Source organism: Triticum aestivum, chromosome 6D (genome assembly GCF_018294505.1).
Source record: "Triticum aestivum cultivar Chinese Spring chromosome 6D, IWGSC CS RefSeq v2.1, whole genome shotgun sequence".
NCBI lineage: Eukaryota > Viridiplantae > Streptophyta > Magnoliopsida > Poales > Poaceae > Triticum > Triticum aestivum.
Genome location: NC_057811.1, coordinates 104,497,987 through 104,523,248, shown reverse-complemented (window position 1 = coordinate 104,523,248; position 25,262 = coordinate 104,497,987). Strand labels below are relative to the sequence as shown.

The 25,262-nt window shown below is 48.2% G+C and overlaps 1 pseudogene; it reads left to right on the top strand.

The window, feature by feature from the left end:
* LOC123142498 (receptor-like protein 2) overlaps window positions 1–25,262 on the top strand; it is a 43,788-nt pseudogene that overhangs the window by 14,430 nt on the left and 4,096 nt on the right.

Here is a 25,262-nt window from a genome sequence, read left to right as displayed (position 1 = left end):
CACTGTATCCGAGAAAGACACACTCAACAGACTGAGCGGTCAGTTTGATGCGTTCACGAGGGGCAAGCAAAACATAGCAAACACAACCAAACAAGCGAAGCGCCGAATAATCAGGAGAACGACCAGAAAGACGCTCAAGAGGAATACCACCCTGTAGAGCAGCAGATGGCTGAATGTTGATGGGATAGGTGGAAGTGGTAACAGCCTCAGCCCAGAAGTGAGGCGGAAGAGAGGCAGCGATCATCATCGCACGTGCCGTCTCAAGAAGGTGACGATGCTTGCGCTCAGCCACACCATTCTGAGCATGAGCACCAGGACAAGAGAACTGAGCAAGAGTACCCTGCTCAGCAAGGAATCCTCGCAGAGCATGGGAGATATACTCACCAGCTGAATCTGCACGAAAAACGTGAATAGGAGTAGAAAACTGGGTATGAACCATGGCAGCAAATTTTTTGTATATAGATAAGACCTCACTACGGGAAGACATGAAATAGATCCATGTGTACCGAGAAAAATCATCTATAAAGATAATATAGTAACGATGACCCCCTTTAGAAGCAAAGGGAGCCGGACCCCAAACATCAGAGTGAACAAGATCAAAAGTGCGCTCGGACACTGACCCACTATGAGGATAAGGTAGCTGAATCTGCTTGCCAAGCCTACAACCTAGACAATCCAACGAAGCATTACCGGAGACAGACCCCAGAACACCGCGATGAACCAAAGAGGAGAGACGAGAACCACATAAATGACCAAGACGATGATGCCACTGTTGAAAAGAGCAGGTAGATGCAGTAACAGGGGCTGTGAGACTAGCGGCGGTGGCAGCAGAGGGAAGACGAAGTCAGTCAAGCTCCCAGAGACCATCAGAGCGTCGAGGGCCAGCACCAATCAGAGCGCCCGTGCGACGATCCTGAACAGAACACGAATCAAAGTCGAGAATGACCCTACAACTAGAATCTACAATCTGACCACCAGATATGAGCTGCATGGTAAGTCGAGGAACATGAGCTACAGAGGGATCATGAAATGAAGAAGTGCTAAGAATGCCTCGACTTGCTATAGGGAGGGGAGTGCCATCAGCCGTAAGAACGCGAACAGGAGACTCGACAGGTCGAACAGAGGTCAAAGTGGAAGAATCATACGTCATATGAAAAGACGCTCCAGTATCAAGAATCCATGGGGATGTACCTGAATGGGTAGAACGTGGTTTCTCATTGCCAGAAGAGTCAGTCACGGAATCTGCAGAAACTGTTGGTGAAGAATCCCAAGCATCAAGCAGGCAACGTAGTTGTGCAATCTCACACGCAGACAGCGACAGGGCAGAGGTTGAGGTAGAAACACTTGTCGACGATGAGCAGTCGCCACCCCCCATGAAAGCCGCATGTAGAGTCGACCGAGAGTAGCGAGTCGACCCAGAGCCGCATGTGGAAACCACTGGGGGAGTCGACACAGAGCGATCACCACCACGCACGAAAGCCGCGGGAGGAGTCGACTGTTGGAAATATGCCCTAGAGGCAATAATAAATGGTTATTATTATATTTCTTTGTTCATGGCAATCGTCTATTGTTCATGCTATAATTGTATTGTCCGGAAATCGTAATACATGTGTGAATACATAGACCACAACATGTCCCTAGTAAGCCTCTAGTCGACTAGCTCGTTGATCAACAGATAGTCATGGTTTCCTGACTATGGACATGGGATGTCATTGATAACGGGATCACATCATTAGGAGAATGATGTGATGGACAGGACCCAATCCTAAGCATAGCATAAAAGATCGTGTAGTTTCGTTTGCTAGAGCTTTTCCAATGTCAAGTATCTTTTCCTTAGACCATGAGATCGTGCAACTCCCGGATACCGTAGGAGTGCTTTGGGTGTGCCAAACGTCACAACGTAACTGGGTGACTATAAAGGTGCACTACGGGTATCTCCGAAAGTGTCTGTTGGGTTGGCACGGATCGAGACTGGGATTTGTCACTCCGTGTGACGGAGAGGTATCTCTGGGCCCACTCGGTAATGCATCATCATAATGAGCTCAATGTGACTAAGGCGTTAGTCACGGGATCATGCATTGCGGTACGAGTAAAGAGACTTGCCGGTAACGAGATTGAACAAGGTATTGGGATACCGACGATCGAATCTCGGGCAAGTAACATACCGATTGACAAAGGGAATTGCATACGGGATTGATTGAATCCTCGACACCGTGGTTCATCCGATGAGATCATCGTGGAACATGTGGGAGCCAACATGGGTATCCAGATCCCGCTGTTGGTTATTGACCGGAGAGGCGTCTCGGTCATGTCTGCATGTCTCCCGAACCCGTAGGGTCTACACACTTAAGGTTTGGTGACGCTAGGGTTGTAGAGATATGTGTATGCGGAAACCCGAAAGTTGTTCGGAGTCCCGGATGAGATCCCGGACGTCACGAGAGGTTCCGGAATGGTCCGGAGGTGAAGAATTATATATAGGAAGTCAAGTTTCGGCCACCGGGAAAGTTTCGGGGGTTACCGGTATTGTACCGGGACCACCGGAAGGGTCCCGGGGGTCCACCGGGTGGGGCCACCTATCCCGGAGGGCCCCGTGGGCTGAAGTGGGAAGGGAACCAGCCCCTAGTGGGCTGGGCGCCCCCCATGGGCCTCCCCCCATGCGCCTAGGGTTGGGAACCCTAGGGTGGGGGGGCTTCCCACTTGCCTTGGGGGGCAAGGCACCCCCCTTTGGCCGCCTCCCCACCCTAGATGGGATCCCTGGCCGGCGCCCCCCCTCCCAGGGGGCCTATATAAAGGGGGGGGGGAGGGAGGGCAGTAAGACAACAGCTTTGGGCGCCTCCCTCCTCCCCTGCAACACCTCTCTCTCTCGTATAAGCTCGGCGAAGCCCTGCCGGCATCCCGCTACATCCACCACCACGCCGTCGTGCTGCTGGATCTCCATCAACCTCTCCTTCCCCCTTGCTGGATCAAGAAGGAGGAGACGTCGCTGCACCGTACGTGTGTTGAACGCGGAGGTGCCGTCCGTTCGGCACTCGGTCATCGGTGATTTGGATCACAGCGAGTACGACTCCGTCATCCACGTTCATTGGAACGCTTCCGCCTCGCGATCTACAAGGGTACGTAGATGCACTCCTTTCCCCTCGTTGCTAGTATACTCCATAGATGCATCTTGGTGAGCGTAGGAAAATTTTAAAATTATGCTACGATTCCCAACATCGACGTGGGGCGACAATCACCAGGTGCGGAAGTCATGGAAAGAGTAGATGAAGAACGACCAACACCATGTAGAGAAGCGGCTAGAGGAGGCGGTGCAGCTGCCGAAGGAGCCGATGTAGAGCGGCCAGCAGCACCAGTGGATGTCGCAAAAGGACTGGTGCTGATGTAGAGCGACAACCACCACCTCCAAGCGGGCGAGCACCAAGCACCGAGGAAAAGCGCATGTGCAAGATGAGATCAATATAAGGAACACCGTCAATAAACACCGGGCAGCGAGGGGGAGGCGTACCCGACGAAAGCATTGTACCTCTCTTTTTCTTTTTACTTTTTTTCTCTTTTTTATTTACTTTTTTTTCTCACATTTTTTTACACAACGACAGAACTTCAGGGCGTCAAGTGAGGGAGCCGAACGAAGCCCACCAGCAGCACAAAGCAGAACGGAAGCAGGGAGCACGCACACAGGTAGGTGGATCGATTCACGACCCTGCAGTCAACGCACGCGAGTGTGAGATGGGTAACCGGCTCGGGAGAGCAGCAAGCGGTAGCGGCGGAACGGCGGCTGGCGCTGGACCAGATCGTGCGCGGGGCAAGAAGAAGGATGGACGGCGTCGGCCAGGCCGGGCGGGCGGCGACGGCGCACCAGGCGGGCGGGCTGCGGTGGCGGCACACCAAACGAAAGAGCGGGCGGCGAGATCAGAGACGAAGTGGAGCAAGCCGGCTGCTGGAGCAGTTGTTTCGATCCGGATCAGCCAGAGCGGCTCGATCGTGAGGAGCCTAGTCCTTTGGATATGCAATAGTTGGAGACGGAGTGGATCAAGCCTTGCAGATCGAGCGGCAGCCAAGTCCCGATCGGCAGCGGACAAAAAGCAGCCTGAACAACGGGGAGAAGGCAGCAGCGCTGGCCGGAAAAAATAGCGGCGCGGCGTGGGATTAGACGGTAGCACGAGTTGCGCGTGCCAGAAAAAAGAATCTAAGCTTTAATACCATGTTAGGAATAGCAACTTAGTATTATCAGAAGGCAAAACGCCATCATATATACATGTACAGGGGAGGCCAAAGGCCAGAATGTAAAAGGCCAAAGGCCAGAATATAACTGACAAACATGTATACTCTGACGGTCAATGACAAATACTTGTACAGAGAGACTGCAAAGGAGTAAGTGCAGCTACACATACGGTAAAGATCGTCAAAACTGGATACAACACTATTCAACTAAACCTTCACTCCCTGAATCACAACCAGATTCTGTTCGACATACCATGTCCACTGTCCACGTAAGCATCACACAAGTCACAAATCAGTTTGTCACTACTATTCCTCAGTCCTCACGCGCTACCGAATCCCAACCAGATCGGATTCATGGCAACCACAAATCCCAGTCCAAGGTCCGTGATAATGCACCAGTGGAGAAGCCTCGACGGTAGAATTGAAAACAACAGGAAACAGAATAATCGACCCAATCTTCTTTGTGGTGACTACAACTGCAAAAGGGGCAAACACATAGTATAGTGGAAGCAAGTGACACTTCTTTGTTCATCTATTTGCTTTCTTCTTCATAACACCATCAATTCCATGCTAGTTTCAGCAGAAAGCATGCAGTCACTCCATTTTGCATATTAGACATACCTTCAGTTGGCCTTGTTCTTGTGTTGCTGATCTCCTTGGCGTCTCCGACCAGTTCATGCATGGAGCAGGAGCAGACCTCCCTTCTCCAGTTCCTAGCAGGTCTCTCACATGATGGTGGCCTCGCCGCCTCATGGCAAGATGGCATGGATTGTTGCGAGTGAGGAGGAATCACCTGCGGGCAAGATAGGATTGTCACTGATGTAGTGCTGGCTTCAAAGGGACTTGAGGGGCACATCTCGGAGTCCCTTGGAAACCTCGCCGGGCTGCGGTACCTTAACCTCTCTCACAACTTGCTGTCTGGTAGTCTGCCGCTGGAATTGGTGTCATCCGGCAGCATCACCATCCTTGATGTCAGCTTTAACCAGCTCAATGGAACGCTCCACGAGCTGTCATCTTCAACCCCTTCACAGCCCCTGCAAGTACTGAACATCGCAAGCAACTTATTTGCAGGACAGTTTCCATCCAGCACATGGAAACCAATGGAGAATCTGATCGTTCTCAATGCCAGCAATAACAGCTTTACTGGGGAGATACAAACTCTATTCTGTACCGCCTCACGATCCTTCTATGTGCTTGATATATGTTCCAACAAATTCAGTGGCAGCATCCCACCAGGACTTGGTTATTGCTCCAGCCTGAGAGAGCTCAGTGTAAGATTAGGGAAACCACACGTTGTGGTGCCTTGTATTGATCAATATATATAGGTTACAAGGCAGAGTTCGTATCGTACAATATACGGACACCTATACAAGGACTACACATATACAACCGTATAACTATACAAAAACAATACGGTTATGTATTCTAACACCCTCCCTCAGTCGTAAACGGGCGTCGGCGAATGTTAATACTGTCCCGAAAATCCAAAAGAGAGGAGATGGCAATCCTTTGGTGAAAATGTCCGCAAATCGAGAAGAACTCGGAACGTGAAGAACCCGGACCTCTCCTGTGGTGACACGGTCTCGCACAAAGTGTAAATCGATCTCCACATGCTTGGTGCGTTGATGATGAACGGGATTCTGTGTCATGTAAACAGAGCTCACATTGTCACAAAACACCACAGTGGCACCAGTCACCGGTCGATGAAGCTCCTGAAGAAGCTGCCGTAACCAACATGTTTTAGCCACGCCATTTGCAACTGCCCTGTATTCGGCCTCGGCGCTGGAGCGAGAGACCGTGTGCTGCCGCTTAGCAGACCACGACACCAGGTTAGTGCCAAGAAAGACGCAATAACCTGAGGTAGACCGGCGAGTGTCAGGGCAACCTGCCCAATCAGCGTCAGAGGCCAGCAATTTGTTGGAGCTGCGTCGAAACAAAGTGAGGCCATGGCCGGTGGTGTCGCGGATATAGCGAAGCACACGCTTCACAAGGAGCAAATGATTAGCCCGAGGATCATGCATATGAAGACAAATCTGCTGCACAACATAAGAGATGTCCGGCCGAGTGAACGTGAGGTACTGAAGACCGCCTGCAATACTACGATACTCGGTGGGATCTGCAACTGGATCACTGGACTTGGCTGAAAGTTTGGAGGTAGTATCAACGGGAGTAGAGATGGGTTTGCACTGCAACATGCCAGCTCTGTCAAGAAGATCCAATGCATACTTCTCCTATGAGAGGAACAAACTGTCCTTGCTGCGTGTGACAGAGATGCCCGGAAAATAATGAAGATCACCCATATCTGTCATACTGAATTCGGTACGAAGAGAGGCAATCAAACTGTGCAACAATGTCGAGGAAGATGCAGTCAGGATAATGTCATCCACATAGAGCAGGAGATAGGCCATGTCAGCACCACGCCGATAGACGAACAACGAGCTGTCGGACTTGGAGCCAATGAAACCAACCGATGCAATGAACGAAGCAAACCGCTGAAACCATGCTCGAGGCGCCTGTTTCAAACCATAGAGTGATTTGTTGAGATGACAAACCTTATCAGGGAAACGAGGATCAGTGAACCCAGAAGGCTGACGAGCATAAACAGTCTCGATGATAGTGCCATTGAGGAACGCATTCTTGACGTCAAGTTGATGAATGGACCAGTCACTAGAGAGAGCAAGAGAGAGCACTGTTCGAATAGTGGTTGGCTTAACGACCGGGCTGAAAGTTTCATCAAAATCGATACCTTCTCGCTAAATAAATCCACGAAGCACCCAACGAGCTTTGTAGCGATCCAAAGAACCATCAGACTTCATCTTGTGACGGTAGATCCACTTACCAGTAACAATGTTAGCATTGCGAGGTGGATCAATGAGGTCCCAAGTGTTGTTGGAGAGAAGAGCACCATACTCCTCAACCATAGAGGAATGCCAATTTGGATCCTTTAGAGCACCACGATAAGTCTTCGGTATTGGAGATAGACCCTCAACATGAAGATCAAATATCTTTTTCGGCTGCACAATGCCCTGTTTAGCACGAGTGGCCATGGCGTGGGATGGTGGCGGTGGAGGGGCCTGCGGCCGGCGGGTCCGGGGTGGATCCACAGCAGCAGGAGCCGGCGACGGCGTTGCCGGCGGTGACGCTGCTGTAGTAGGAGAAGGACTCCCAGTAGGACCGCCATCGAGGCTCCTGGCAGGGCGCTCGACAGAAGCCCGTGCCCCAGGCGACCGTGGGGCCGCGTCCGGGGTCACCGTGCCTGGCACGGTGAACGGCATCAACAAGACCGGCTGCTCGGTACCCTGCAAAAAATCATAAGTGTGTAGGGAAGGAGTAGGAGTTGACGAAGATGGAGTGGAGGCAAAGGGAAAGGTTGACTCATCGAACACTACATGACGAGAGATGATGATCTTTTGGGTGGAACGATCAAGGCAACGATAGCCATGATGCCGTGATGGGTACCCTAGAAACACGCATGGCACGGAGCGAGGCGCAAGTTTGTGCGGAGCAACGGCTGTGGTGTTGGGGTAACATAGACATCCGAAAACCCGAAGACCAGCATAGGCAGGATCTACGCCAAGTAAGGCACGAAAAGGAATACGATCCGAGATTGCCTTGGAAAGCAGCCGATTATGCAACATAACGGCGGTGTGAAGAGCTTCAACCCAAAAACGAGGTGGCATACTAGCTTGGATAAGGAGTGTGCGAGTAATGTCATTAAGAGTACGAATAATGCGTTCGGCTTTGCCATTCTGAAAGTGTATGGACATGAAAAGCGGAGTGCAATTCCATGGTGCTGGGCAAACGAATGGAGGAGTGAATTATCGAACTCACGACCATTATCACACTGAATAGCCTGCAAGCGTGAGCTAAACTGGGTGAGCGCTAAAGCATGAAGGGACGACAAGTGCGAGAAAGCTTCGGACTTAATCCGTAGAGGGTAAACCCATGCATACTGAGTAAAATCATCGAGACAAACGAGATAATACTTAAAGCCAGAAATACTCTCAACAGGAGATGTCCACAAATCACAGTGTATTATTTGAAAGGGAGTAGTGGTTACACGATTGGTGGAAGAAAAAGGAAGACGAACATGACGACCTAACTGACAAGCATGACACAAACTACTTTTATTCTTTTTCTTAGGGATAATCGAAGAACGAGCTAATGACTCCATGACGGGCCGCCCAGGATGCCCAAGCCGATGGTGCCAGAGTGCTGCATCGACGACGAGGAAGGCGTGTGGCTGGCTGGTAGAGGAAGGGCGGATGGAGTAGAGAGCTCCGAAGCTATTGCATCTGAGAATCTCGGTCCTGGATAGAAGATCCTTCACAGAAAAACCAAGAGGGTCAAATTCGACGGAGACACGATTATCAATGGTGAACTGACGAACAGACAAAAGGTTTTTAACTATGTTAGGAACTACTAAGACATTACGAAGGTAAAGAGGACGAGAGGTGGTGGAAATAGGAAGACGTGCATGCCCGGTACCGGTGATTGGAAGAGTGGAACCGTTACCGACAACGACAGCACGACGAGAGGAGGAGGGGGGAGACACGGAGGTGAGCATACCGGGATCGGACGCGAAGTGGGAGGAGGCGCCGGTGTCCATCACCCACTCCCTGGAGGGTGCTTGTAGCCCCATGGTTTGGAACTGATGCATGAGCGCGGCCTGGTCCCATGAAGCCGAAGTTGATGCCGGTGATGATGGAGCCGTGCCGGTGAGACCGTAGGAAGCAAGGCCGTACGGGTTCTGGGCGTAGAACGCATGCGGCGACGGGGTGTGCCGGGGCGCGTAGCTGGGAGCAGGGGCATAGCCGGGTGGCGCGCGACCGAGCAGCCCCCCTTGGCCATAGGGCCACATCTGGATGGCGCCGTTCCAGGGATGCTGCGGTGAGGGCCAGGAAGGAGTGGCAGCCTGCGGGGTCGCGGGCGCCGGGATGATCTCATTGGTGACTCCAGCGGCGGCCTTCTTCTTCTTCTTTCCTTTTCCAGGAGCCTTGCCAGGGTTGCCGGTGTTGGTGAAGAGGGCCGTGTCCGAGTTGCGGGCGCGGCGGTTTTTGCGTTTCATGTCTTGGAGCGCAAGCAACGAGCAGCACTGCGCGAAGGTCATACCGGGCATGAGGGAGATCAGATCGGCGGCGGACTCGTATTGCTCGGAGAGGCCGTTGAGGCAGTGGACCACCATCTCGGCATCATCAACAGGGGCACCAAGATCCGCAAGCCCATCGGAGAGGGACTTGACCTTTTGAAGATAGTCGGCCATACTCATCTCTCCCATCTTGACATCGCCGAGCTCGGCCGTGAGGTGGAGTTGACGATTGATCTTGTGGTTGTTGAAGAGACGTTGATGCTGTTCCAGAGATCGACAGCGAGGGGATCGCCGCCGGGCGTCATGACGGCGTCGAGGATACTGAGCGAGACAGACCCATAGAGCCAAGAGACGACGGTGGCGTCGAGGAGAGACCACTTCGGGTTCGGCGCATCGGGAGCATCGAAGTCGAGGTGATCCAGGAGGGCGTACTTGCGACAGGCGGCGCGGAAGAAGGTGCGCCACTGCTGGTGAACGCCGGTGTCGAGCGCGAGCTCGACGGGAACATGGCCTTTGATGGAGTGGAGGCCGACGGCCTGGGCGTGCAGCGAGGTTAGGGAGAAAGACCCCGCGCTCGTCCCGGATCCATCGACGGCGGTCGCGAGAGGCAGCTTGGCCTTGGCGGCCTCGGCGTTCTGGCGCTCCTTGGCGGCGGCCAGCGCCTGGTTCGTCGCGTCGGTGTCGGGCTGCGACATGGATGCGGCGGTGCGGGCGCGGCGGCGAGAGAGGAGGTGGTGGCTTCGACGGCAGCGGAAGGAGGAGAAGGGCGGCACAGGCTAGGGTTAAGTTTTTAGGCTCTATACCATGTAAGATTAGGGAAACCACACGTTGTGGTGCCTTGTATTGATCAATATATATAGGTTACAAGGCAGAGTTCGTATCATACAATATACGGACACCTATATAAGGACTACACATATACAACCGTATAGCTATACAAAAACAATACGGTTCACTCAGGGCCGGGTACAACAATCTCAGTGGAAAAATGCCAGATGAACTCTTCAATGCTACCTCGTTGCAATACCTGTCTTTTCCGAATAATGATTTAAATGGAGTTATTGATGCACAGATAATCAACCTCAGAAATCTCGTAACACTTGATCTTGGAGGGAATAACTTCAGTGGCAAGATTCCAGATTCTATAGGACAGCTCAGGAAATTGGGGGAGTTCCATTTGGATAACAATAAATTGTCAAGGGAGCTGCCATCAGCTCTAAGCAACTGCACAAATCTCGTAACGATGGACATCAAGGAAAACAATTTCAGTGGACGGCTTGCCAAGGTCAATTTCTCTAACTTGCCCAATCTAAAATCATTAGATGTTTACTTGAACAGCTTCACTGGCACAGTTCCAGAAAGCATATACTCTTGCATCAATCTGACTGCACTGCGGCTAGCTCACAACAATTTAGATGGGCACATATCACCACAAATGGGTAAGCTGAAGTACCTTACCTTCCTATCACTTGCTGATAATTCTTTCAAAAACATCACAAACGCACTTCGGATCCTTAAGAGCTGCAGGAACCTTACCACTCTGCTTCTCGGCGGAAACTTAGGGGAGAACTCATGCCACAAGATGACATACTTGATGGTCATCAGAATCTTCAGGTTCTTGCAATAAATGAGTGCAAATTGTTGGGAGAAATACCTCGTTGGTTATCAAAGATAACAAACTTGGAAATTTTAGTTTTACATGGCAATCAACTTACTGGAACGATACCTGGCTGGATCAGCAGCCTAAACTTCCTCTTCTATCTAGACATGAGAAACAACAACCTCACAGGGGAAATTCTAACAGGACTGCTAGATATGCCAATGCCAAATTCAGAGAAGACAGAAGTCCATTCGGATCCAAGGGTCTTCGAACTACCAATTTATAAAGGTCCATCACTCCAGTACCGCATACCCATTACTTCCGCCACATTGCTAGATCTAAGCAACAATAAATGAACTGGTGAGATTCCTATGGAGATTGGCCAGTTGAAATCCCTTCTTTCACTCAATTTGAGCTTCAACGACCAAACAGGACAGATCCCATTGTCAGTATGCAACCTTACAAACCTGCTGTGTAACATCCCAAATTTTCAATTTGGAATATTATATACAGATCATTTATGTATATCATATTTTATTGCATTTTCGTTTCGCAAGCCTCAAAATTCTAAGCAACTCAAGGACCATCGGAGAGAGTTTGGGATTTCACTGTTTTTATATTTGAATTTTTATCAAATATTGAAAGGACGATTATTTGTTTTAATTATTTTTCTCTCCGAAAATATTTCATAATTAAAATAAATGAGAGGAGATAATATGACTTCTCCAAAATAAATAAAATATTGGAGGAAAAATATTATTCGGATTTTACTGCTATTTTATTTGCATTAGAATTTTTTTTTGCATGTTTTCAAAATTGCATTTTAGGGCCAAGAAAATGTTCATCTTGTTCTAAATATTTTATTTAGATGGTGAAAATTTGTTTTGGCATTTTTAGTTTTTTATTTATTTTTCTAGGATTTATTTTCAGCGGAAGTGTTTAAAAAAAACTTCAGCGCCCGACTGGGCCGAAGCCCAGCCAAGCCAGGCCGGCCCACCCCGTCACGGCCCCCTTCCCCGCGTGCCCCGTGCCCGCAGCGGAATCCGCCGGAGTCCGGGAGTCCGCCGCCGCCCCGGTGCCCCTTCCCCAATCCGACCCCGCCCCTCCCCCTTTATATGCCGCCCCACCCCGCCGCCACCACCCCGTCCCGCCCACCGCCCGCCGCCGCGCCGCCGCCGCCTTCCGCATCGCCGCCTAGCGCCGCCGCCCTCCGCCGACGCCGCCGACGCCCTCCGCCGACGCCGCCGACGCCACCCAGCCCCGCCGGATCCGACGAGGTAGCCGCCGCCGCCGGTTTTCTTTAGAAAACCGGTCCGTTTTTTTAGAAAACCTAGTTCGTTTTTTTAATAGACCGGTTTTATTTTTTTTCTCGGTTTAGTTTATTTAGCGGACGTTCGTCCGTACGTTCGTTTTAACGAACGGTTTTCGCTCGTTAGTTACAGACAACGAACGTTCGTTCGTTAGCCTGTTCGTCAGTTTTTCTTTTTCTCGGGTTTTTCGCGATTATTTTCGATCGCGATTTCTGATCCGATTTTCGTTTCAGTTTATCTTTTCGCTCGTTTATCGGAATCAGGCGATTCAAGCGCCTAGATCTTCGTCTCGAAACCCTCTTTCTGTTTAATCAACTTGAACAAGATTTTGGTACTGTAAAATTTGACTTTAGTTCAGATTAGCAAACGGATCTTGTTTCTTTCGCAGTTTGAGTTTCGTTGCTCCGTTTGATTTGATTCTTTTTGCAAACCGGAGTTCTTAAGTTGAACTTTCTGGTCAATTCTTCTTATTTGAGTTTTGCCCGTGCATCTTTGCTTGATTGCTTATGTATGCTATTGTTTGTTTGCGATAGAATTCCCGGAGTGCGAAGCATGCTACTACGAGTCCCTAGGTTTTGCGGATCGTCAGCAAGGCAAGTAACACATTGATCATACTCTTTTCATACCCAGTTTTTATGCATTAGCTCCAATCCTCAAACACTGCATGATTAGGATATGATTAACTTGTGGGTATTGGGAAGTAGTTGATGAGGTAGAACCTATTGCCCTGTTATATTCAAACCCTTGGGAGTTACTTCTACGTATTGCTTATATTGCTATGCTATGCTCGTAGACGTGGTTTGGGTGAGTGAATCCATGACAGATGTGAGATGATTAATTAATGGTTCAACTTAAGGTGGCAACTTTTATACACATCTGGGTGGATTGCTTGTCGGGCACCTGGAGAATCCAGTGTTGTCCTAGGATATCCCGGAGTACCCGTGTGATCATTCTAAGGTCCGCCACCCAGGCTCAAAGGGAGCTGAGATATTTTCATGCTAGAAACTTCCGTGTGCAGCCACAAGCTATTATGGGCTCTAGCATAGTTGAGTAAGTTACGTGAGCTCTTGAAGAGGTAGACTAGCAGATGTAGAGGGATGTAGGTTGGTATAGTCTACCCGGAGTAAAGAGTTAATGTTTCTGAAAGACTGTGTCTCGGTCATCCGTTTCTCAATCACCATGTAGTGCGAGAAATCCAACGGAGGCAATCGAGTCTTGTGGGGAAACGTGCGCAAACCTCTACAGAGTGTACAATCTAATCATGGTTAGCCGTGTCCCCGGTTATGGACATCTTGAGTATCTAGTACTTGGATTATCCTAAGTATCTCATCACTCTAATTTAACATTGTTGGGTTGATAATTACTTTTAATTGGGATTGAGTTGGAGGAACCTTCTCAATGATGTTTCAACTACCATGATAGTTAAAATAAAACTTATTCCTTTGTTGTAGGGAAAATTGGCTTTTCGCAAAACTGTAACCATAGAGCTTTCCACCAGCCAAATATGCATGTAGTGATAGCATTATTCTGTTCTTGCTCTACTGTGTTATATTGCCAGCATATTCCATGTGCTGACCCGTTTCGGGCTGCAACGTATTATGTTGCAGACTTTTCAGACGAGGAGTAAGGTTCGTTAGGTCGTTGCCGTGCAGCTCAGCTATGCCGTTGGAGTTGATGGACTCACTTTATCTTCCAAGCCTTCCGTTGTTATCGTATTAGATGGCCTTAAGCCATATTTATTGTAATAAGTTCTCTTTTGAGACATTTGATGTAATAAGTGTGTGATTGCTACTCTGTTATAAATCCTTCGAGTACTGTGTGTGTCAGCATTACCGATCCAGGGATGACACTGAAGCACAGAGACTTGACCGTTTGAGGTCGGGTCGCTACAAGATGGTATCAGAGCACACGCTGAGTGTAGGACACGACCACTAAGATAAAATCCATAGGTCACTCTTCTCTACTCATTTCTGACTCCTCTCCATTTTCTACTCTTAGGATGGCGGATTCAAGGAACAAGTTTGCACAACCGGATGAAGACACCCCTTTGGACGCCACTTGAAGGAAGTCACTAGGTACCTGAACATCGGAATACCAAGCTTCACCGGGACTTACAACGCCACTTTACCAGAAGAGGAGCGCTGGATGATTCAAGTTCAAGTACCAGGAAGGACGTTCTCGCCAACCACTAAGCCCATAGAGTTTTCTTTTGAAGCACCAACCTGAAGCCTAGGCAAGAGCATGGCAGCCCACATTACCATGAGACGCATTGGAGAAGTCTACAACAAGGATCTCAAGGACACTATCTATTAGATATGTGGGCGCCGAGATGAGCAATGGGAGATGATCAGCACCAAGAAGGACAGATCCATTGCAGCTTTCATCCAGGAGTAAAACCAACACATTCGACGCCAGGAGAACCAGATGTGCACAGATATGATAGATTTGAAGAAGGCGAAGACAAGGATCATCGAGCTGGAAGAAGAACTTAAGTCTACACGCGATGGATATGAGGAGGAAATTGCAACACTATTGGAGAAGAATGACGACTTGATAAAGAAGATCGGAGTATTCATGGGAGACCCCACGCCAGGAGGAGAGGACGACGATTCCGCTTGCCCGGAGAACTACATCATCATCGACGACACCGACTCCGACCCCAGTGAAGATGACTTTGAAGACGAAGCTGGAGCAGACATCATGGAGTCTTCCACCGATCAAAATTTCTAGATGACCACCAAATGATTAGTAGTATTCCCCCATGTATATAGTAGTAGTTAAGCACTTTTTACGATAGTTCTAGACCGTTTGTATGCCCTTGCTTGATTGATTGAGTGAAATGATTGTGTTTGTCTCATGTGCATATGGGTAGTGCTTTCTCACTAGACCCCTTTTCTATTCTAATCTCTCCCCTCTAAACCCGCCAGATGCCTCCGAGACGTGACACCGGATTTGCCTTCCCGCCAGAGCTCACTCAGTTGATCCAGCAGCAGAATGCCTTGATGCAATTGTTAGTCTAGAACCAAGGCAACAACAACAACAACAACAAACCCGCCTCCAGTTGACAACTTAGCTCGCTTTCTGAGGTTGCAGCCGCCGGTGTTTTCCAGTAGCACCGAGCCTATAGTTGCAGATGATTGGCTACGCCGTATTGGAAGGGAGTTGACCACCGCAGGTTGCACAGATGCTGAGAAGGTGCGCTTTGCCGCACATCAATTGGATGGACCAGCAGCCTCATGGTGGGAGAACTATACGGTCACTTTCCCCATAGCCAACGTCACTTGGGATCAGTTTCAGCAAGCTTTCCGCACGGCCCATGTCTCAACTGGAGCTATGAATATGAAGAAGCATGAGTTTCGCAACTTACGCCAGGGGAACCGTACTGTAGCTCAGTACGTGGATGAGTTTAGCAAGTTATCTCGCTATTCCCCTGATGATGTGGCCACGGATGCCGCGAAGCAGGAGAAGTTTATGGAAGGGCTAAATGATGAGATGAGCATGCAGTTGATGGTGGCAACATTCAACAACTACCAGGAGTTGGTAGATAAGGCTCTTATGATTGAAGGGAAGCAGCAGCAGATTGAGAGCCGTAAGAGGAAGTATGGGCAAGGAAGATACAACTCCGGAGCTCAGCAGAAGCCTCGTCTAACCCCGAACTCGGGAGGACTAGTTCATAACCATGGAGGTCATAACCACACCGGAGGAAGTTCGCATAACCACAATGGTTCTAAGAATGGGACTGGGAACAGAACAAGCAACAATCAGAACCGCTCCAATCCAGCCACACCCGCCAAGAGAGACCTAAGTCACATTACTTGCTTCAAGTGCGGGAAGACTGGACACTATGCCACGGAGTGCCCTGAAGCGAAGAATGGAAACGGTAACGGGAGCGCTGGGAAGAAGCCCAATCCATTCAACAAAGGACAAGTGAACCACGTTAACGTGGAGGAGGTTGAAGAGCAGCCAGACGCGGCTATCGGTAAGTTTTTGGTTAAGTCTTTTACCGCCCTTGTTCTTTTTGATACTGGTGCATCACATTCATACATATCAAGGGGATTCGTGGATAAGTTTAAACTACCAACCCAAACCCTTAGGACCCCTCTGTTAGTGAGTTCACCTGGAGCAGAGTATATGGCTAGCCGATGGTGCGACCAGATACCCTTAACCATTGGTAGCCATGTTTTCCCACCAGACCTAATAATTTTGGAGTCACAAGGATTGGATGTGATATTAGGCATGGACTGGATGTCAAAGTATGGAGGAAGCATTGACTGTGCTAGTAAGTCGATTTATCTCACCACCCCGGAGGGAAAAAGGATCAAGTATGTATCTAGGCACGCGCTTAGGAGGAGCCAAGTAAATTCCCTCTCAAGAGTTGTTCAGGAGGAAGTACCTGTCGTAAAGGATTACCCAGCTGTATTTCCAGAGGAATTACCAGGCATGCCGCCAGATCGAAACATCGAATTTTTGATAGAAGTGTTGGCAGGCACCGGGCCTATATCGAAGCGACCATACCGGATGCCCGCAAATGATCTGGAGGAGATTAAGAAGCAGATCAAGGAGTTATTGGAGAAAGGTTACATTCGATGAAGTTCATCACCGTGGGGAGCCCCAGTGCTCTTGGTTGAGAAGAAGGATGGATCCTTGAGAATGGTTGTTGATTATCGGGCATTGAATGAAGTGACGATTAAGAACAAATACCCACTGCCAATGATCAATGATTTCTTTGACCAGTTGCAAGGAGCTAAGGTGTTTTCGAAGATCGATCTGCGATCAGGGTATCACCAGCTGAAGATTCGAGAGAAGGATATACCAAAGACAGCATTCACCACACGGTACGGGTTATATGAATATACGGTCATGTCATTTGGATTGACTAACGCCCCTGCTTACTTCATGAGCATGATGAACAAGGTGTTCATGGAATATTTGGATAAGTTTGTTGTGGTGTTCATTGATGATATAATGGTATACTCGAAGAATGAGGAGGAGCACAAGGAGCATTTGCGTTTAGTTCTCGAGAAACTCAGGTGAAAGGATCAATATAGTTGACTAGAGGGGGGGGTGAATAGGCAACTAACATTTTTTAGCTTTTCTTTACCAATTTAAACTTTGCATCAAAGTAGGTTGTCTAGATATGCAACTAGGTGAGCAACCTATATGATGCAACAACAATAAGCATACACGCAAGCAAGATATAAGGCACAAATAAACTTGCACAAGTAAAGGCACGAGATAACCAAGAGTGGAGCCGGTGAAGACGAGGATGTGTTACCGAAGTTCCTTCCCTTTGAGAGGAAGTACGTCTCCGTTGGAGCGGTGTGGAGGCACAATGCTCCCCAAGAAGCCACTAGGGCCACCGTATTCTCCTCACGCCCTCACACAATGCGAGATGTCGTGATTCCACTATTGGTGCCCTTGAAGGTGGCGACCGAACCTTTACAAACAAGGTTGGGGCAATCTCCACAACTTAATTGGAGGCTCCCAACGACACCACGAAGCTTCACCACAATGGACTATGGCTCCACGGTGACCTCAACCGTCTAGGGTGCTCAACACCCAAGAGTAACAAGATCCACAAGGGATTAGTGGGGGGATTCAAATATCTCTTGGTGGAAGTGTAGATCGGGGCCTCCTCAACCAATCCCTAGAGAATCAACAAGTTTGATTGGCTAGGGAAGGAGATCAGGCGAAAATGGAGCTTAGAGCAACAATGGAGCTTGGAGGTGGAAGAGGTGGTCAACTAGAGGAGGAAGACACCCCTTATATAGTGGGAGAACAAATCCAACCATTATCCACCAACTCAGCCTGCACAGCGCGGTACTACCGCACCGGAGACGCAGTACTACTGCAGGGGCACATGGTACTACCGCACCTGAGGCGCGGTACTACCGCAAGGGAACGCGGTACTACCGCAGAGCCCCGCGGTACTACCGCCCACGCAGCAGAGACCAGAACAGCCACCCAGCACTACGGCAGAGGGCGGTAGTACTGCTGGCGCGGTACTACCGCACCCCCTTGCGGTACTACCGCAAGGCAGGGGCTGTCCAGGGATGGGAAGGCACGGATATAAAAAATTACATCTGTGGCTACTTCCGCAGAGTTGGAGTCGATGCAAAAACCCGACGCGGTAGTACCGTAAGCCAGCCGCGGTACTACCGCGCTAGGTGCGGATGTAAAAAATTACATCCGCCCCTTACAGCCGCGTAGTTGCGGAACTAAGCAGGGACCACGGTACTACTGCTTACCAGAAGCGGTACTACCGTGGGGCCTTGCGGTACTACCGCAAGGTCCTGCGGTACTACCGCTCTGACGAGCGATACTACCGCACTTCCTAGTTCGGCAGACAAGAGCTATAATTTCATAGACATGGAACACTTAGGATGCTCCAAAGGCAAGAGGAAAGGAGGTGCAAGGGACGATGTGTACGTGATGAATCCACCCAACCTTTCCAAAGCGGACCCGCTCTTAATAGTATGGCTTCCCTACGACTCAATACCACCGAAAAGAACCGAAGAGAAACGCCGTCTTCTATAGCCTTTGAGGGGAACCCAATCATCTTGTGCCTAGTCAATATATCTGAAATATTTGATGCACATGATTAGTCCGCAAAAGCATTGTCATCAATCACCAAAACCAACTAAGGGATAAAATGCCCTTACATCAGGGAACATCAGTTGTATGCCAAGTTCAGCAAATGTGAGTTTTGGTTGAAGGAAGTCGGATTCCTTGGACATGTTATATCAGGAGAAGGTATAGCAGTAGATCCCACCAAGGTTCAGTCAGTCACTGAATGGTTGGCACCCACTTCAGTTAGCGAGATCCGCAGTTTTCTTGGACTCACAGGATACTATCGGAGATTCATTGAGAATTTTTCCAAGATTGCGAAGCCAATGACGGAGTTATTGAAGAAGGATACCAAATTTAAATGGACGGAAGAATGTGAGGCGAGTTTTCAAGAGTTAAAGAAACGTTTGACTACAGCCCCAGTGCTGATTCTGCTGGATATACGCAAGGATTTCCAAGTGTATTGCGACGCCTCTCGCCTAGGACTTGGAAGTGTGCTTATGCGGGATAGAAGAGTTGTTTTGTATGCCTCACGACAACTAAAACTGCACGAATTGAATTATGCCACGCATGATTTGGAGTTAGTAGTTGTAGTGCATGCGCTCAAGACTTGGAGACATTACCTTATTAGAAACTGTTGTGATGTGTACACGGATCATAAGAGTTTGAAATACATTTTCACACAGAAGGAGCTGAACCTTGGGCAGAGGAGATGGTTGGAGCTTATAAAGGATTATGACATGAAGCTTCACTATCATCCAGGCAAGGCCAATGTCGTAGCAGACGCTTTGAGTCGGAAGAGTTATGCTAACACCCTAGTAAGCACGGGATTGCCAAAGGAGTTAGCAGAGGATCTCAGGGAACTTCGATTGGAGATTGTTCCTAGAGGTTTTGTTGCAACAATGGAGGTTCAGTCTACATTGTTAATAAAGATTCGAGAAGCTCAAAAGGATGACAAAGAGATAGCCGAGATAAAAGAGAGAATGAGCAAAGGAAAGGCCAAAGGTTTTCGTGAGGATGAGCACGACACCTTATGGTTTGAAGACCGTGTTTATGTGCCTAATAACACAGAGATCAGGAAGTTAATACTTCAGGAGGCTCATGGCTCACCATACTCGATACACCCCGGAAACACCAAGATGTATTTGGATTTGAAGGAAAGTTTCTGGTGGACTGGTATGAAGAAGGATATTGTCGAGTATGTAGCTGTATGTGATGTATGTCAGAGAGTGAAGGCAGAGCATCAAAAGCCAGCAGGATTGTTACAGCCTATGCCGATACCCGAATGGAAGTGGGATAAACTTGGCATGGATTTTATCACCGGATTGCCCAGGACCAAATCAGGATATGATTCTATATGGGTAGTAGTTGATCGCTTGACCAAAGTGGCTCACTTTATCCCAGTGAAAACCACCTATACAAGTGCGAAGTTGGCCAAGATATATATGACCAGGATCGTATGTCTGCATGGAGTTCCGAGGACCATCGTATCAGATAGAGGAACACAGTTTACTTCAAAGTTTTGGCATCAGCTGCACCAGACTTTGGGACAAGGTTGGAGTTCAGTACAGCATTCCACCCGCAGACAGATGGACAGACCGAGAGAGTCAACCAGATTCTGGAGGATATGTTGAGAGCTTGTGCTCTGGATTATGGATCTAGTTGGGATGACAATTTGCCCTACGCAGAGTTCTCATACAACAATAGCTACCAGGCCAGTTTGAAGATGGCACCGTTCGAAGCCTTGTATGGACGAAGGTGCAGAACACCGTTGATGTGGGATGAAGTTGGAGATCGACAGTTGTTTGGACCAGATTTGATCAAGGAGTCTGAAGAGAAGGTTAAGTTGATTCGCGATAGACTAAAGGTAGCTCAGTCCAGGCAGAAGAGTTATGCAGATTCAAAACGCAAGGAGGTAACCTATGAAATTGGAGACAGAGCATATCTGCGAGTGTCACCTCTGTGAGGAGTGAAATGTTTTGGAGTCAAGGGAAAGTTAGCCCCGAGATTTGTAGGACCGTATCGTGTTTTGGAACGTATGGGAGAAGTTGCCTACAAGTTGGAGTTACCTGAAGGATTGTCAGGAGTTCATGATGTGTTTCACGTTTCACAGTTGAAGAAGTGTCATGATGAGATGGCCGATATACCACCGAGAGATACAGTGCCTCTAGAAGCGATTCAGTTGGTTAGTGATCTGACCTATGAGGAGAAGCCAGTCAGGATTCTTGAATTTGCCAGTCGAGTTACCCGCAGAAAGGTTATCGAGTTTTGCAAAGTTCAGTGGAGCCGCCATACCGAGGATGAAGCCACCTGGGAACGAGAGGAAGATCTTCGCAAAGACCACCCACACCTACTTTCTAGCCAACCCGAATCTCGAGGGCGAGATTCATCTTAAGGGGGGTAGGTTTGTAACATCCCAAATTTTCAATTTGAAATGTTATACATAGATCATTCATGCATATCATATGTTATTGCATTTTCATTTCGCAAGCCTCAAAATTCTAAGCAACTCAACGACCCTCGGAGAGAGTTGGGGATTTCACTGTTTTTATATTTGAATTTTTATCACATATTGAAACGAGGATTATTTGTTTTAATTATTTTTCTCTCCGAAAATATTTCATAATTAAAATAAATGAGAGGAGATAATATGACTTCTCCAAAATAAATGAAATATTGGAGGAAAAAAATTAAAATCAAATATTTGATTTTATTCGGATTTTACTGCTATTTTATTTGCATTAGAATTTTTTTGCATGTTTTCAAAATTGCATTTTAGGGCCAAGAAAATGTTCATCTTGTTCTAAATATTTTATTTAGACGGTGAAAATTTGTTTTGGCATTTTTAGACTTTTATTTATTTTTCTAGGATTTATTTTTGGTGGAAATAAATAAACTTCAGCGCCCGACTGGGCCGAGGCCCAGCCAAGCCAGGCCGGCCCACCCCGCCGCCACCACCTTCCCCGCGCACCCCGTGCCTGCACCGGACTCCGCCGGAGTCCGGAATTCCGCCGCCGCCCCGGTGCCCCTTCCCCAAGCCGACCCCTCCCCCTCCCCCTTTATATGCCGCCCCACCCCGCCACCACCACCCCGTCCCGCCCACCGCCCGCCGCCCGCAGCCGCAGCAGCAGCCGCCGCCACCCAGCCCCGCCAGAGCCCCGAGCCCCGCCGGATCCGACGAGGTAGCCGCCGCCGCCGGTTTTCTTTAGAAAACCGATCCGGTTTTCTTTAGAAAACCGATCCGGTTTTTTTTAGAAAACCTAGTTCGTTTTTTTAGAATAGACCGGTTTTATTTTTTTCTCGGTTTAGTTTATTTAGCGGACGTTCGTCCGGACGTTCGTTTTAACGAACGGTTTTCGCTCGTTAGTTTCAGACAACGAACGTTCGTTCGTTAGCCTCTTCGTCAGTTTTTCTTTTTCTCGGGTTTTTCGCGATTATTTTTCGATCGGGATTTCTGATCCGATTTTGTTTTAGTTTATCTTTTCGCTCGTTTATCGGAATCAGGCGATTCAAGCACCTAGATCTTTGTCTCGAAACCCTCTTTCTGTTTAATCAACTTGAACAAGATTTTGGTACTGTAAAATTTGAATTTAGTTCAAATTAGCAAATGGATCTTGTTTCTTTCGCAGTTTGAGTTTCGTTGCTCCGTTTGATTTGATTCTTTTTGCAAAACGGAGTTCTTAAATTGAACTTTCTGGTCAATTCTTCTTATTTGAGTTTTGCCCGTGCATCTTTGCTTGATTGCTTATGTATGCTATTGTTTGTTTGCGATAGAATTCCCGGAGTGCGAAGCGTGCTACTACGAGTCCCTAGGTTTTGCGGATCGTCAGCAAGGCAAGTAACACATTGATCATACTCTTTTCATACCCACTTTTTATGCATTAGCTCCAATCCTCAAACACTGCATGATTAGGATATGATTAACTTGTGGGTATTGAGAAGTAGTTGATGAGGTAGAACCTATTGCCCTGTTATATCCAAACCCTTGGGAGTTACTTCTACGTATTGCTTATATTGCTATGTTATGCTCGTAGACGTGGTTTGGGTGAGTGAATCCATGACAGATGTGAGGTGATTAATTAACGGTTCAACTTAAGGTGGCAACTTTAATACACATCTGGGTGGATTGCTTGTCGGGCACCTGGAGAATCCACTGTTGTCCTAGGATATCCCGGAGTACCCGTGTGATCATCCTAAGGTCCGCCACCCAGGCTCAAAGGGAACTGAGATATTTTCATGCTAGAAACTTCCGTGTGCAGCCACAAGCTATTATGGGCTCTAGCATAGTTGAGTAAGTTACGTGAGCTCTTGAAGAGGTAGACTAGCAGATGTAGAGGGATGTAGGTTGGTATAGTCTACCCGGAGTAAAGAGTTAATGTTTCTGAAAGACTGTGTCTCGGTCATCCGCTTCTCAAACCCCATGTAGTGCGAGAAATCCAACGGAGGCGATCGAGTCTTGTGGGGAAAAGTGTGCAAACCTCTGCAGAGTGTACAATCTAATCATGGTTAGCCGTGTCCCCGGTTATGGACATCTTGAGTATCTAGTACTTGGATTATCCTAAGTATCTCATCACTCTAAGTTAATATTGTTGGGTTGATAATTACTTTTAATTGGGATTGAGTTGGAGGAACTTTCTCAATAATGTTTCAACTACCATGATAGTTAAAATAAAACTTATTCCTTTGTTGTAGGAAAAAATTGGCTTTTCGCAAAACTGTAACCATAGAGCTTTCCACCAGCCAAATATGCATGTAGTGATAGCATTATTCTGTTCTTGCTCTACTGTGTGATATTGCCAGCATCTTCCATGTGCTGAACCGTTTCTGGGCTGCAACGTATTATGTTGCAGTTTTTTCAGACGAGGAGTACGGTTTGTTAGGTCGTTGCCGTGCAGCTCAGCTATGCCGTTGGAGTTGATGAACTCACTTTATCTTCCAAGCCTTCCGTTGTTCTCGTATTAGATGGCCTTAAGCCATATTTATTGTAATAAGTTCTCTTTTGAGACATTTGATGTAATAAGTGTGTGATTGCTACTCTGTTATAAATCCTTCGAGTACTGTGTGTGTCAGCATTACCGATCCAGGGATGACACTGAAGCACGGAGACTTGACCGTTTGAGGTCGGGTCGCTACAAGATGGTATCAGAGCACACGCTGAGTGTAGGACACGACCACTAAGATAAAACCATAGGTCACTCTTCTCTACTCATTTCTGACTCCTCTCCATTTTCTACTCTTAGGATGGCGGATTCAAGGAACAAGTTTGCACAACCGGATGAAGACACTCCCTTTGGACGCCACTTGAAGGAAGTCACTAGGTACCTGAACATGAAATACCAAGCTTCACCAGGACTTACAACGCCACTTTACCAGAAGAGGAGCGCTGGATGATTCAAGTTCAAGTACCAGGAAGGACGTTCTCGCCAACCACTAAGCCCATAGAGTTTTCTTTTGAAGCACCCACCTGGAGCCTAGGCAAGAGCACTGCAGCCCACATTACTATGGGACGCATTGGAGAAGTCTACAACAAGGATCTCAAGGACACTATCTATCAGATATGTGGGCGCCGAGATGAGCAATGGAAGATGATCAGCACCAAGAAGGACAGATCCATTGCAGCTTTCATCCAGGAGTTAAACCAACACATTCGACGCCAGGAGAACCAGATGTGCGCAGATATGATAGATTTGAAGAAGGCGAAGACAAGGATCATCGATCTGGAAGAAGAACTTAAGTCTACACGCGATGGATATGAGGAGGAAATTGCAACACTATTGGAGAAGAATGGCGACTTGATAAAGAAGATCGGAGTATTCATGGGAGACCCCGCGCCAGGAGGAGAGGACGATGATTCCACTTGCCCGGAGAACTACATCATCCTCGACGACACCGACTCCGACCCCAGTGAAGATGACTTTGAAGACGAAGCTGGAGCAGACATCATGGAGTCTTCCACCGATCAAAATTTCTAGATGACCACCAAATGATTAGTAGTATTCCCCCATGTATATAGTAGTAGTTAAGCACTTTTTTACGATAGTTCTAGACCGTTTGTATGCCCTTGGTTGATTGATTGAGTGAAATGATTGTGTTTGTCTCATGTGCATATGGGTAGTGCTTTCTCACTTGACCCCTTTTTCTATTCTAATCTCTCCCCTCTAAAACCCGCCAGATGCCTCCGAGACGTGACACCGGATTTGCCTTCCCGCCAGAGCTCACTCAGTTAATCCAGCAGCAGAATGCCTTGATGCAATTGTTAGTCTAGAACCAAGGCAACAACAACAACACCAACAACAATAACCCGCTTCCAGTTGACAACTTAGCTCGCTTTCTGAGGTTGCAGCCGCCTGTGTTTTCCAGTAGCACCGAGCCTATAGTTGTAGATGATTGGCTACGCCGTATTAGAAGGGAGTTGACCACCGCAGGTTGCACAGATGCTGAGAAGGTGCGCTTTGCCGCACATCAATTGGATGGACCA